The sequence below is a fragment of the Microchirus variegatus genome, assembly GCF_963457635.1.
Source record: "Microchirus variegatus genome assembly, chromosome: 4".
NCBI classification, from domain to species: domain Eukaryota; kingdom Metazoa; phylum Chordata; class Actinopteri; order Pleuronectiformes; family Soleidae; genus Microchirus; species Microchirus variegatus.
This window is the reverse complement of record NC_139805.1, coordinates 4,540,366-4,553,758: the sequence shown is the minus strand read 5'-3', so window position 1 is coordinate 4,553,758 and position 13,393 is coordinate 4,540,366.

Sequence of the window (13,393 nt, the reverse complement as noted above, 5' to 3'; positions counted from 1 at the left end):
GAGAAAACAAATAGATGTGCTTATGTGTGTGTGTGTGTGTGAGAGAGAGAGACACACACGTGCATGTGTGTGTGTGTGTGTGTGCTTCCTTTAATATTCTATTTGATCTACATTTCATAGGCCTCCTTTGACACCAGGTTTGACTATCAACAAACAACAGCATCTATAAAGTGTTCAGGTCAGAATAAAGATGATATTTCTTCATCAGATAATTTTGTATTGTGTATTTTAAAGTGGAACAACTTTATTTATTAGCGTTAAAGGCGCCATATGTAAGAATGTGGCCAAAAACGGTTACTACATTCAAATTCAAAATACCGAGGTTTTTTAAGGTTTATTTTTTGGATGTAACTGGCAACCCGTGGTTGCTCTGCAGCATTGTCAAGATGGAGAAAACAAATAGATGTGCTTATGTGTGTGTCTGTGTGTGTGAGAGAGAGACACACGTGCATGTGTGTGTGTGTGTGCGCTTCCTTTAATATTCTATTTGATCTACATTTCATAGGCCTTTGACACCAGGTTTGACTATCAACATACAACAGCATCTATAAAGTGTTCAGGTCAGAATAAAGATGATATTTCTTCATCAGATAATTTTGTATTGCGTATTTTAAAGTGGAACAACTTTATTTAGCGTTAAAGGCGCCATATGTAAGAATGTGGCCAAAAACGGTTACTACATTCAAATTCAAAATACCGAGGTTTTTTAAGGTTTATTTTTTGGATGTAACTGGCAACCCGTGGTTGCTCTGCAGCATTGTCAAGATGGAGAAAACAAATAGATGTGCTTATGTGTGTGTGTGTGTGTGTGTGTGTGAGAGAGAGACACACACGTGCATGTGTGTGTGTGTGTGCTTCCTCTAATATTCTATTTGATCTACATTTCATAGGCCTTTGACACCAGGTTTGACTATCAACAAACAACAGCATCTATAAAGTGTTCAGGTCAGAATAAAGATGATATTTCTTCATCAGATAATTTTGTATTGTGTATTTTAAAGTGGAACAACTTTATTTATTAGTGTTAAAGGTGCCATATGTAAGAATGTGGCCAAAAACGGTTACTACAGTCAAATTCAAAATACCGAGGTTTTTTAAGGTTTATTTTTTGGATGTAACTGGCAACCCGTGGTTGCTCTGCAGCATTGTCAAGATGGAGAAAACAAATAGATGTGCTTATGTGTGTGTGTGTGTGTGAGAGAGAGACACACACGTGCATGTGTGTGTGTGTGTGCTTCCTTTAATATTCTATTTGATCTACATTTCATAGGCCTTTGACACCAGGTTTGACTATCAACAAACAACAGCATCTATAAAGTGTTCAGGTCAGAATAAAGATGATGTTTCTTCATCAGATAATTTTGTATTGCATATTTTAAAGTGGAACAACTTTATTTAGCATTAAAGGCGCCATATGTAAGAATGTGGCCAAAAACGGTTACTACATTCAAAAAATCAAAATACCGAGGTTTTTTAAGGTTTATTTTTTGGATGTAACTGGCAGCCCGTGGTTGCTCTGCAGCATTGTCAAGATGGAGAAAACAAATAGATGTGCTTATGTGTGTGTGTGTGTGTGTGAGAGAGAGAGTCACACGTGCATGTGTGTGTGTGTGTGTGTGTGTGCTTCCTCTAATATTCTATTTGATCTACATTTCATAGGCCTTTGACACCAGGTTTGACTATCAACAAACAACGGCATCTATAAAGTGTTCAGGTCAGAATAAAGATGATATTTCTTCATCAGATAATTTTGTATTGTGTATTTTAAAGTGGAACAACTTTATTTATTAGTGTTAAAGGTGCCATATGTAAGAATGTGGCCAAAAACGGTTACTACAGTCAAATTCAAAATACCAAGGTTTTTTAAGGTTTATTTTTTGGATGTAACTGGCAACCCGTGGTTGCTCTGCAGCTGAGACTCAACTGTCTGCAAAGATTGGTAGCCGGTGGTAGGTGGCGCCGCATGCCAAAACATGATTTCAAAACATAAACATGATTTGCAGTCTGCAAAATATTTGTTTTTAATGCAGGTATTTTGTCTGTACTGTTGTTGTTGGTGAGTTCAGTTTGTTATATGAACATTATTCCTGAGTCTCTGTGACATATTAGGAGGATTTTATGGCCAGTTGCTTAAGATTTATTACATAATGCACCTTTAAGATGATTTCTTTCATGATGATGTCACAAACCAGAACAGCACAACATACTGTAAGACATTTGATATCAGTGTAAATGTAACATACATGTTTGTGGAGTTCACTGTCATGCTGATTTGACACAGCTTTCTATGTATTGTCTGTATTTCTACATATTGACGGTGATGGGCGAGTTCCTCAGAGAGTGTTAAGGCGGATTTCCACTGGGCGTGTTACAGCCGCGGCACGTGATCGGCGCGGTTCCGCTTCGACCTCTGCCGCGTTACGGCAGTGGTGCCTTGGGAGCCAGAGGTATTCACGGAAAAGATCGCGTGATAATCCGGAAACGGACGCGAGTTCGCAAGATCCCGCAATAGACTGTGTGTACAAAGGAAACGACAACACAGCCTATTACATTCTCCGATGTGGAAGAACAGTTGATCTGGTGTCATCAATGATTTTATGTTTCTCCACTTCAACAATCAGTCTCTCTTCGTACATTATTTACTTCTGTGTCTGTGTCGGACTTCCTGTCTGGTGCGATCTGCTCTGTTGAAATTTACGTGGTTCAGCAGCGGAAACAGCAAAAACAGAACTGCTACCTATCGAAGGCGATTCGGCGCGGCGAGCCGCTTCCGGGACGCTGCTGAGACGTTCCGCAGCGCGGCCAGTGGAAATGCTCTCATTGATTAGAATGGAAGCGATTTGACGTGCCGCCGCTGTAACGCGCCCAGTGGAAATCCGTATTACGTATTACTTGTCAAAAGAATAATACATATGTTACTTCTGTGTAGAAGTGCAGCAGTTAATCGATTAATAATCGATCGCAAAATGAATCGACAACCATTTCGATTCAATTGGATTCAGTGTTTTCTCTGCGTTTTCAGCTCCCTAAATAGTGAATATTTCATGATTTCTTTTTGCCATAAATAAAAAAGAATTAAAACTGAATAGATTCAGTCATTTCATTGTTTCGGAAACATTTGTGCAACATTTTCTGATGTTGTGGACCGAACAAACACTGGATTAATCGATTATGAAAATTACAGAGTGGTTGTTATATTTAGTTTGTAAATAAATAAATCAACTTCTCCCAACTTTTTACTGTTTTTAAGTATTTTTCGATGACCTGCTTCCGTGACCTGCTGCTCATCCTAACACCGCCTTTAAAAGAAGAAAAAAAAAAAACTAATGTAGAAAGTACTGCAGTACTGATTATCAACCACTTTGCTGACTTAACTGTAATACCGGTACATTTCTGTTACTCTTAAAGTATCATAGAACTGCCCAAACATTTTAAAGAATACCTTAATAGTGAAGTTGACAGTGATGGTATAATTCCGGGCCCTTTGTCCTTTCTCCCTCGTCCCTCTACTCACTTTCTTTCCTTACCTTCCACTCCTCTCCTAACGTGAGACAGTGAAATCTCATCCAGTCACTCTGTCCTGCCCTTATAGCCAGCAGGGAGTGGACATGTCATTTCACTTGCATGTCTGTATGTGTGTGTATGTGCGTGTGTGTTTCCTATCGCTGCACAACGCACAATGACGAGAGCACGGGGTGGGGTGGGGGCCGGTCGTGCTGGTGTGTGTGTGTGTGTGTGGGGGGGGGGTGACAGGGCTCTGATCTCTCAGATAGGGAGATAGCCACCTGATTCAAATGGCTCGCTTGTTCCCGGCAGTCACTCGATCGGCGTGTGAACTGACTCCTCTCTTATTTACAATCAAATTCTACTGCACTGACCTGCCCAACCCAGACCAGACCTGTCGCCTTACTCTCCTCTCCCTCCCTCGCAGTGTTCGTGAAACACAAGACAGAAACAGAGATGGTCTAGTTTTTTATAAAATCCCCATTACGCTACTCAACATTTGATTTGACGACATGACGTGAATTCATTATATATGTGTGTGTGTGTGTGTGTGTGTGTTTGAAAAAAAAGTTTGAATGGAAACAGGAGCACTCAGAAAGTTCAGACCTCCGCCTGCATGTTACATACAGGAAACACCTGAGATTATGTTTTGATCCACCCGATCCAGAAGACTTCAGAAGACATCTGTACAGAACTGTATCTGCATATACAGAAACTAATACCAATTTACATCAGCATAACAAAATGAATCCTGATCTGTTAAGATGTGGCTGAGATGTACACATATGAATGTGTTAAAGGGCACTTAAGCCCAATTTATACTCCTGCGTAAAGTGCTCTGCGTAGGCTACGCAGAGTCCTCTGCGTCGGCGCTGAACCTGTCGAAGAGCCTCTGCGTCGTCTCCGGGTGCACGGAATATTTTTTAAGTGTCCGTCACTCCGTCAAGGGACAACGGAGACGGCATGAGCCGCGATTGGTCCTCAGGACAGGCCGAGCGAAGCTGCTCTGTGCCGGCTCACAGTGAGCAGCGATCTTTCACAGAGGGCGGAGCTGAACACCGCCAACTTCGCCGCTGCCGAACTATAAATACGTCATATCTTAACACACACAGCACATGTTTAGACTCTAAATGGCCAATTTCTCGCCTCAAATGATCTTAAAACTGCGTTCCGGGACACAGAAAAGTGACAAACGGCCACTGTTTCAACAACAACAGTCTTTCTCCCTCGGACGCCATTGCTCACTGTAGCCAAAAGCACAACAACCTTGCGCAGCGACCCCTAGTGATCGGGCGGGAAATTGCAGCGCTTATCCGTCACCACGATGCAGAAGTATAAAGGCTCGAGTGGTCTACGTGGTGACGCAGACGGATAACGCATTACGCAGTCGGAGAAGTATAATGTGGCCTTTAGACCTGATTCAAACTGTCAGTGTCTCATATACACACACAAATCTGATGAGTTTTGGCAGATTATGATGACTATTCTTACATTTTTGAGAGACGGGGATTAATTGTTAAGTTCACCGTTTCCTTGTGGCATCATCAGGTGATACGTAACTGAATAAAATGTTATGGGAAAACACACTTGGGTATCACAGAGGGACAGACACATTGACAGATAATCCCAATCCAATGAAAACATAATCTCCTTGCTCTATGACTCTCACGGTGGCAACACACTCAAATGAAATGGTGACAGAAGAAAAAAACAAATAATCTCAGATAAATTACTGAAAAGATATTGTGACAGTTAAGCCAAATCAAAGTCCATATCTGCAGTTACACTCAGTAACTCAGTTTTATAAATCATTGTAGGCCTTAATAATAATAAAAAAAAAACTATAACTAATTAGAATCAAATCAAATCTTATACCAAAGTTGTTTTAGTGGTTGAGATTTTGTGACGACTGACTGACTCTTTATGCTGAGCTGCAAACGAAGAAGAAGAAGAAGATGAAGAGGAAGAAGAAGAAGAAGAAGAACTGAGATATTTGTCGGAAAAAATCGCTCGTGCGCCCGTCGAAAATGTGACCACATTTGCCTTCATCTGAGTCACAGAGTAACAACTCGCATCTGTCTGTGTGTCTGTCTGTAACTGTCCTCTCTGATTATCTCTCTCAGTTGGCCCCGAGGGGACACCCACACTGAAAGAGGCCACTCTTCCATTCAACAACAGCTTCTGTCAGAGGGACAAGAGAGAGCGAGAGAGAGAGCGAGAGAGAGAGCGAGAGAGAGAGGGAGAGGGAGAGAGAGGGAGAGAGAGAGAGAGAGAGAGAGAGAGAGACCTCAGAGTCACCAGCTCCAGAATCGCCTGGTAGCAAATGATGCAATCAATCGAAATCTTTACGACGTTCGACGTGATTGGCCCGGGAACAAGGTTTCACACTTAATAAAGAAAATTGCTCTTCGTACAGTAGGAGCTGAACAAATGCAGGGGTGGTGTACGGTCCACACACACACACACACACACACACACACACACACACACACACATTTTCTCAAGAATACAGATAATATTTGAAGTGAATGTGCAGCTCAGCAGTGAACAAGAACAACCTGTAACTGCGTCTCAGTCAAAGAAGCTGTGAGGTCGTACATCAAGTGTACGTCTGCAAGGATTATTCCATTTACTGAGCATTAATCGATGACTGGATTCATCTGCAACTATTTTCTAAGATTGCTGAGTTTTCAGCTTCATAAACGTGGATATGTTAACTGGTTTCTTTGGTCCATGTAAATAAAAAAATATATTAAAACTGAACAAATGAAAAATAAAACTTGACTAGTGTCACCGTGACCTGGATATAACGCCTGAGGTCACAGCAACAGCACGTGACACTCGTGAGGAAGATTGCAGGAAGTGCAGTTAAAAGGTAAAACAAGGTAAACAAACAAAGGTACACTATCGCCAAAGAAAGAGAATGTAGTATTAAATGGACACATCAACAAACAAATACATCAGATTTACAGCTCACATGAAAACAAACTGTCAAAATGAGCCTCAGATTACAGCTGTGTGATATTGGCGTTATTTTGCCTTAGCTAATCCCATTATGGTGTTAATGATGACACACGATTATTATCTCAAAGATTAATTAGCGCAGTGAAAACTGTTTATGTGACAGCTTTTTACGAGCCGCACCGCTCAACGGTTAATATTTAATTTGGAATTCCTTTCCTCGATCACAATCTCCACAACTGTCAGCTCGCCACACAACTGGAGGCGCGGCCTTGTTGAAGCAAAGTCAGAGGAGAAAACAAACACTAAGGCTCGTACACAAAGTGCTGCAGCCTTCGCACATCGAACACGTGATGACTTCAGAGCACGATGGTCCACGCGGTCACAAGCGGAGAAAGTGAGAGAACGGCGAGTCGTTTAGTCGACTACTTTGTAAGTAAAGCAGCAGAGGCTCATGGGTCAGATGAATAATTCACAGGCTGAAAGAGATATGGCATTTCCACATGGAGAAATGTAATCTGGGGTGATGTCCTGTACGTGTGTGTGTGTGTGTGTGTGTGTGTGTGTGTGTGTGTGTGTGTGTGTGTGTGTGTGTGTGTGTGTGTGTGTGTGTGTGTGTGTCAACATGATTTGTAAGGACAGGGTCTAAATGCAGCAGCAGCAGCAGCAGCATGTGTCTGCCACCGAGGCCGCAGACAAACAAACATTTGGTAAATGACATTTATAGAGGATGCTTTTATCCAGCGAGCACAGATACACTTATCTGATGTGCTGCTTCTTGAGGACAAGAGAGAGTGGGAGGAGTAAACACAGTGTGTGTGTCTGTGTGTGTGTGTGTGTGTGTGTGTGTGTGTGTGTGTGTGTGTGTGTGTGTGTGTGTGTGTGTGTGTGTGTGTGTGTGTGTGTGTGTGTGTGTGTGTGTGTGTGTGTGTGTGTGGACAAGGTTAGGTAACGTTTCAGGATGTGAGTGAATATCTATCTATGTAATGTCTCCGAATGTGACAACGTGTGTTGTGGGGACATATACATCCCATACGTATACATACATCTGTTGATTCATGTTATTCATGTTAAATCTGCGTCGATGACAACGGTGGGAGTCGTCTTAACCTCACTCAGTTTTGACCCACTTCTTTTTTTTTCCCCTCGACATTCATTTCTGTGTCACATTCTAAATTAGAACAACAACAGCCTGCCCCCCCCCTCCTCCTCCTCCTCCTCCATGTCTCTCACCCCGTTTAATGTGCAAGTGGAGTTGTTGGTCAACAGTTGGGTCGGGGGGCCAGGCAGAGAGAGGGAGGGCCACGAACAATGGACAGTGCTGTTGTGAGCTGGAGGAAGAGAGAGAGAGAGAGAGAGAGAGAGAGAGAGAGGGAGAGAGAGAGAGAGAGAGAGAGAGAGAGAGAGAGTCTCACTGATGACAGAGTGAAAGAGGTTAGTGTCTATGCTGGGAAATGAGACCACAGGAGGAAGACTTTGGTGTGTGTGTGTGTGTGTGTGTGTGTGTGTGTGTGTGTGTGTGTGTGTGTGTGTGTGTGTGTGTGTGTGTGTGTGTGTGTGTGTGTGTGTGTGTGTTTGGGGGTGGGTGGGGGGGCAGGGGGGCGGCGTTTTGGGGGTATGTTGGCTTGTTAATGATGATCCAGTCCCATCAGCTCACAGCCTTCACTATCAAGAATCTCTGAATGCCTACAAAGTGTCTGTGCTGCGCTGACACACACTGTAACAGGAAAAGGGATCGTTCCAGCACGAGAGTTCACTCTGACATGACAGCGTGCACACATTGTAGGAATAAAGGCTGAATTTTTCATCTGACAGGCCTATATATACATATATATATATATATATGTATATATATATCATGGGTGTCAAAAATGAAAATGAATAGATCCATTTACAAAAATAGTGGACAAAGTTCACTCTCCACGTGTCAGTTATCAGGCCCTGTTCTGTTGTGCAACAGAAACTGGTATTTATCTGTTTTAATCATAAATAAATGGAGAGCTTCGTCTCAAAATCACACTCATTCAACAAGTGACACACACACACACACACACACACACACACACACACACACACACACACACACACACACACACACACACACACACACACACACACACATGCACGTCCCCCTCCCTCCCTCCCTCCCTCCCTTCACCCTGGGTTTTGCCAGACTCGTTGATCCAGCCATGAGTGACAGTGAGCCGGTGAAACTTGCTGACACTGTTCCAACAGAGCCTCAAAGAAATAACAATAATATTTTTTTATATGTGTTACATTTGCTTTCATTTTACCCCATATTTAACACTTGATGTCGTTTTGTTGCTTCTAATGTTGCCCGAAAATTCTAAAACGTTTGGAACATAAAGGCCCTGCCTCTCGTCCACCTCCTCAGGCCTGGACAGGCTCACCAGTAAACACACTCTCCACATTTCCAGACAACAAAAGAAGCGCTGGAACAAACAGCAGCAGCACTTTCTCTTTTTTTCTGCAGTCACCTGATGATTCACGCATGCCTTTAATGAGCTAAACTTGCCCAAATATCACAACAACGATAATATTAATAACAGTGCGATTGGATTGTTTGATTTTATGTTTATTCTAATTAAATTGTTCTTCATGTGAAACACAGAAAAAAAAAACGCTGGGCCTTAGTTTCCTCAAGGCCTGTGGCTCTCATCCCTGACCGCAGGCCTACAGCTCATGCTCCTGAACTGGAGCCACATGTTCCTCCTCCTCCTCCTCCTCCTCCTCCTCCTCCTCCTCCCAACAGCAGCCAGCACAGGCAGCCAAGCATTTGACGTTATTAAATAATAAAGAGATATCAGCATCTCTTTATTATTTAATAACGTCAAATGCTTGGCTGCCTGTGTCTGCCTGGTCGCATTGTTGTGAAGGAAAAAAAAGGCCAATTAGCGCGTCTTTATACTGTCATTATGGCTGCATTCACTCAAATTAGTTATAAGACAATGTGCATATTGACACTCAAGCATGTTCCCTTTTTTTTCTTCTTACTATAGGAGGAAACTTAACACCACGTGGTGGCGACGGCATCCGTAATGGCTCTAATGGCTTTAACTCTCGTCGTTTGAGATGATGAATTAAAGAAAAAAAACAAAATGCTGAGGTTTAACAGCAAAGTTAAAGTTGAAGCAATATTGTGAGTCTGAGGAGAAAATGGTGTTCATTAAAAATCAGTGTAAAAAAAACAACCATTCTGGAGAAATGAGATCATCTCATTAGCACGAGGATTTCCCCGACTGCTGCTTCAGAATAAAAGACCTCATATTGTTGTTTTGTCTGCTCTTGTCAGAGGAACACCCCCTTCTTCCTCCTCCTCTTCCTCCTCCATCCCCCTGCACTTTCTCCTGACCTGAGCTATCAACTCTTCAAGCAGAATAGACACATGATCAGAGGAGTGAAAATGTCCTCCCTATAATCAATAACTCGATGAAGCTGCCATGCTGCACACTTATCACTTGTAGTAAACTTCAGTTGTTAATTGTCAAGCTTGTGCTTCATTTTTAATCAGCAGAGACAAACAAAACAACATTATTATCAATGTAGAATAAATTGTATTAAATGTAAGAATTCGGGGCTAAATTACTTTCATTTAAAGATAAAATAATTGCACTTATTTAATTGCAATAATGTACAATCAATTGTTGTTTTTCATGAAAACAAGAATGTGCCTTTTGGATCTCCATGCTTCTACAGTAATTAAAGGATTATTCGATTATCAAACTTTTACTAAATTAATCATCAGCTATTTTGACAATCTATTGATCTTTTTTTTTTTTTTTTTTCATTAATAAAAACATTTTTTTTTCATATTGTTTAGAAGAGGTGGGGTGGAGTAGCTGAGTGATTAAGACCAGTTCGCCCATATGCACAGACATCATGGTCACAAGTTCAACTCCAGCCCTGGCTGGTTGTACTCAATTGTAAATTGCTTTGGATGAAATTGTCTGCTAATAATAATGTAATGTAACATCTTCTGGTTTATTTGCTCCATTTTAACATTTTTGTTTACATTTTTTTACAGAACAAAACATTTGAGAAACATCATCATTTCCCAGGCTTGAGATACACTGACATTTTCTGGACCAAACCAAGTACTTGATTAACCGAGGAAAAAATCGACAAATTAATCGATGATGAAAATAATCCGAAGGTTTCTCCAAACTTCAGATTATACATCCAACTTTCACCAATAAATACACATTGTGCCTTCAACTATAATGGATTTAATTGTGTTCTGATACTGATCACATTATCGGTGCATGTGTTAGTAGTGATGTGACAGTGAAACACAAATAAATCCAAGTTTAAATGTTACATGAAAACATGGAATAAAATCTGCAAAGACTGTGTTGACCTAACTCATATAGGCCTCATGTATTTAATGGCAGCTCATTTTACATAGAGCACTCTGACCCCGTTTAAAAACAACTTACAGACATTTGAAATGACAAATCAAATGTGTATCATATGTGTATATTTTTTTCTACGTTCTACTGCGGCGATGGCCTGCATTCCTTTAATGATAGAGCTCTATAAAGCTGTCAGCATCAATGAGCACAAATGATAAACGGAGGCCGAGCCACTGGGGGTGGATGGGGGGGGGGGTTGGGAGAGGGGAGGAGGAGGAGGAGGAGGAGAGGGGGTCGCAGAGGCCTCGAGCCTCTGAGAATTCAGGCAAAAAAACAGCGCGAGGCCGATGGCATGCTGGTCTGTGTCAGTGTGTGGTCCTATTCAATGGATGAGAGAGAGAGGGAGAGAGAGAGAGAGAGAGAGAGGGAGAGAGAGGGAGAGCACGCACACACACACACACACACACACACACACCACCCGCTTCCCTCCTCTGCACCTGCGTACATCAGCAGGCTACTGGCTGCCATTCAGTCCCTACACACACACACACACACACACACACACACACACACACACACACACACAGAGACAGACAGTTTTGCTATTCACTCATTCTCAGTTTGTATCTGTGGTGATTATGGAGGAAGGAAAAGAAAAGAAAAGAAAAAAAAAAAAAACCTCCAAAAGAGGCTGACTTTATTTTACGTTTTTAATTCATAAATAGAGATTCAGTTGTGTGTGCGATGTTTTTAAGACAAACATTAAATAAACGTGTTACACCTTAATCAAATCAATCAGATTAATTAATAAAAAGCACTGCCATTAATAATTGTTTATTTAACTACTTTATTTAACTTTTTTTTTGTTTGTTTTTTAAAGGAAAACCACGTGCCTCTGTGTTTTCGCTTTGTATCGCGCTCGTCTAATAAAGGTGTAGTCCGCCGATTTTCTCTTTTACAGGAAACGATATTAAGGGGAAGAGAAAAGGAAACCGCTTCATCTACAGTGACGTCATGTCTCCTCCTCCTTATTATCCACAATGTGGCGAAAAGGGAAAGTGGCTCTCGTAGGATTACATGGCCACTAAGCTCGTGTGTGTGTGTGTGTGTGTGTGTGTGTGTGTGTGTGTGTGTGTGTGTGTGTGTGTGTGTGTGTGTGTGTGTGTGTGTGTGTGTGTGTGTGTGTGTGTGTGTGTGTGTGTGTGTGAGTGTGTGTGTGTGTGCGTGTGTGATATTTTTTTTATTTTTTTTTAACCGGGGGCAAAGGAAAAAACAAACAAAAAAAAAGGCAGAGGAGCGCGCTTACCACCTGTTGCAGTCCAAATATCCTCGAGCTGCGACAGACTCTGCACGCGAGCGACAGGGGGGGGGGGACATGAATGGATGGATGGATGGTTGGATGGATGGATGGATGGGAACACTGTTAAGCTTGTACCTATGTGTCACACACAAACACACCTGGTCCTCGCGGCCAACAGACTCTGTGCCTCCAACGATCACAAACAATCAGCTGTTCGCCATGTATGCGCACACACACACACACATACAAACACACCACATCATAGCTTCTTTTTGAAGAGGAAAAAAAAAAACATCCCTGATGTAACATTTTGAACATGTGTGTGTGTGTGTGTGTGTACGCGCGCGCGGTCGTGCACTGCGCCTTCATGTTCATGTTTGAACAGGAGCGCCAGTTTAAAGCGGACCCGAGATTAAATCACATTTTGGAAAAGCACGGGGGCCAAAATGTGGGCTAATATTTTTGTACCGAGATAATGCGATGTCAGTGTTTTCAGTGGGAAAATGGAGTTTTGGCCACATACACACACACACACACACGCGCGCGCGCGCGCACACACACACGCCCACAGACTATCTTATAAAGGGCGTATTTTTAAAACCTCTAAGTCAATGTATCACGTTGAGTTTTAACAGTTTCTAACTCTTCTATTTTTAGCTTTTAAAAAACATTTGGCCTTCATATGCATCACAGTTATTATTAGTACTATTATTGTTATTACTATTATTTTGATGACGCTATGAATAGAAGTTAAATGATGATATTTTAATGCACAGATCATTCTGTACATTCATTTCACCCGTCACATCAAAGCTGCCGATAGAGGCTATGAGAGGGAATCATGTGTCGGGGCCTCGGGGCCTGCAGGCGGGGCCCCCTGGTGTGCGTCCACAAAAACACATGAAGAATGAGTGGACGTTAATGCGTCTATACACGTCCGACCTTTTCAAAACAATTATTTATTACCGGTGTTCTCGGCTATTACAACCTATGGTGATCAGATCAATAATTAATGAGGCGACCGGTGATCCCCTCGACCTCTTCAGAGAGAGGGAGAGAGGGAGGGAGCGGGAGAGAGAGAGAGAGAGAGAGAGAGAGAGAGGTCTGACAAATACCAAGGGGCCTCTTCAAATATTCATCCACCGGTTAATGTGAGCTCCGATCCCCCGAGACCCAGCCTGCAAGACACAACGGTCCTAATCTATGTGCGCGTAGACACACACACACACACACACACACACACACACACACACAC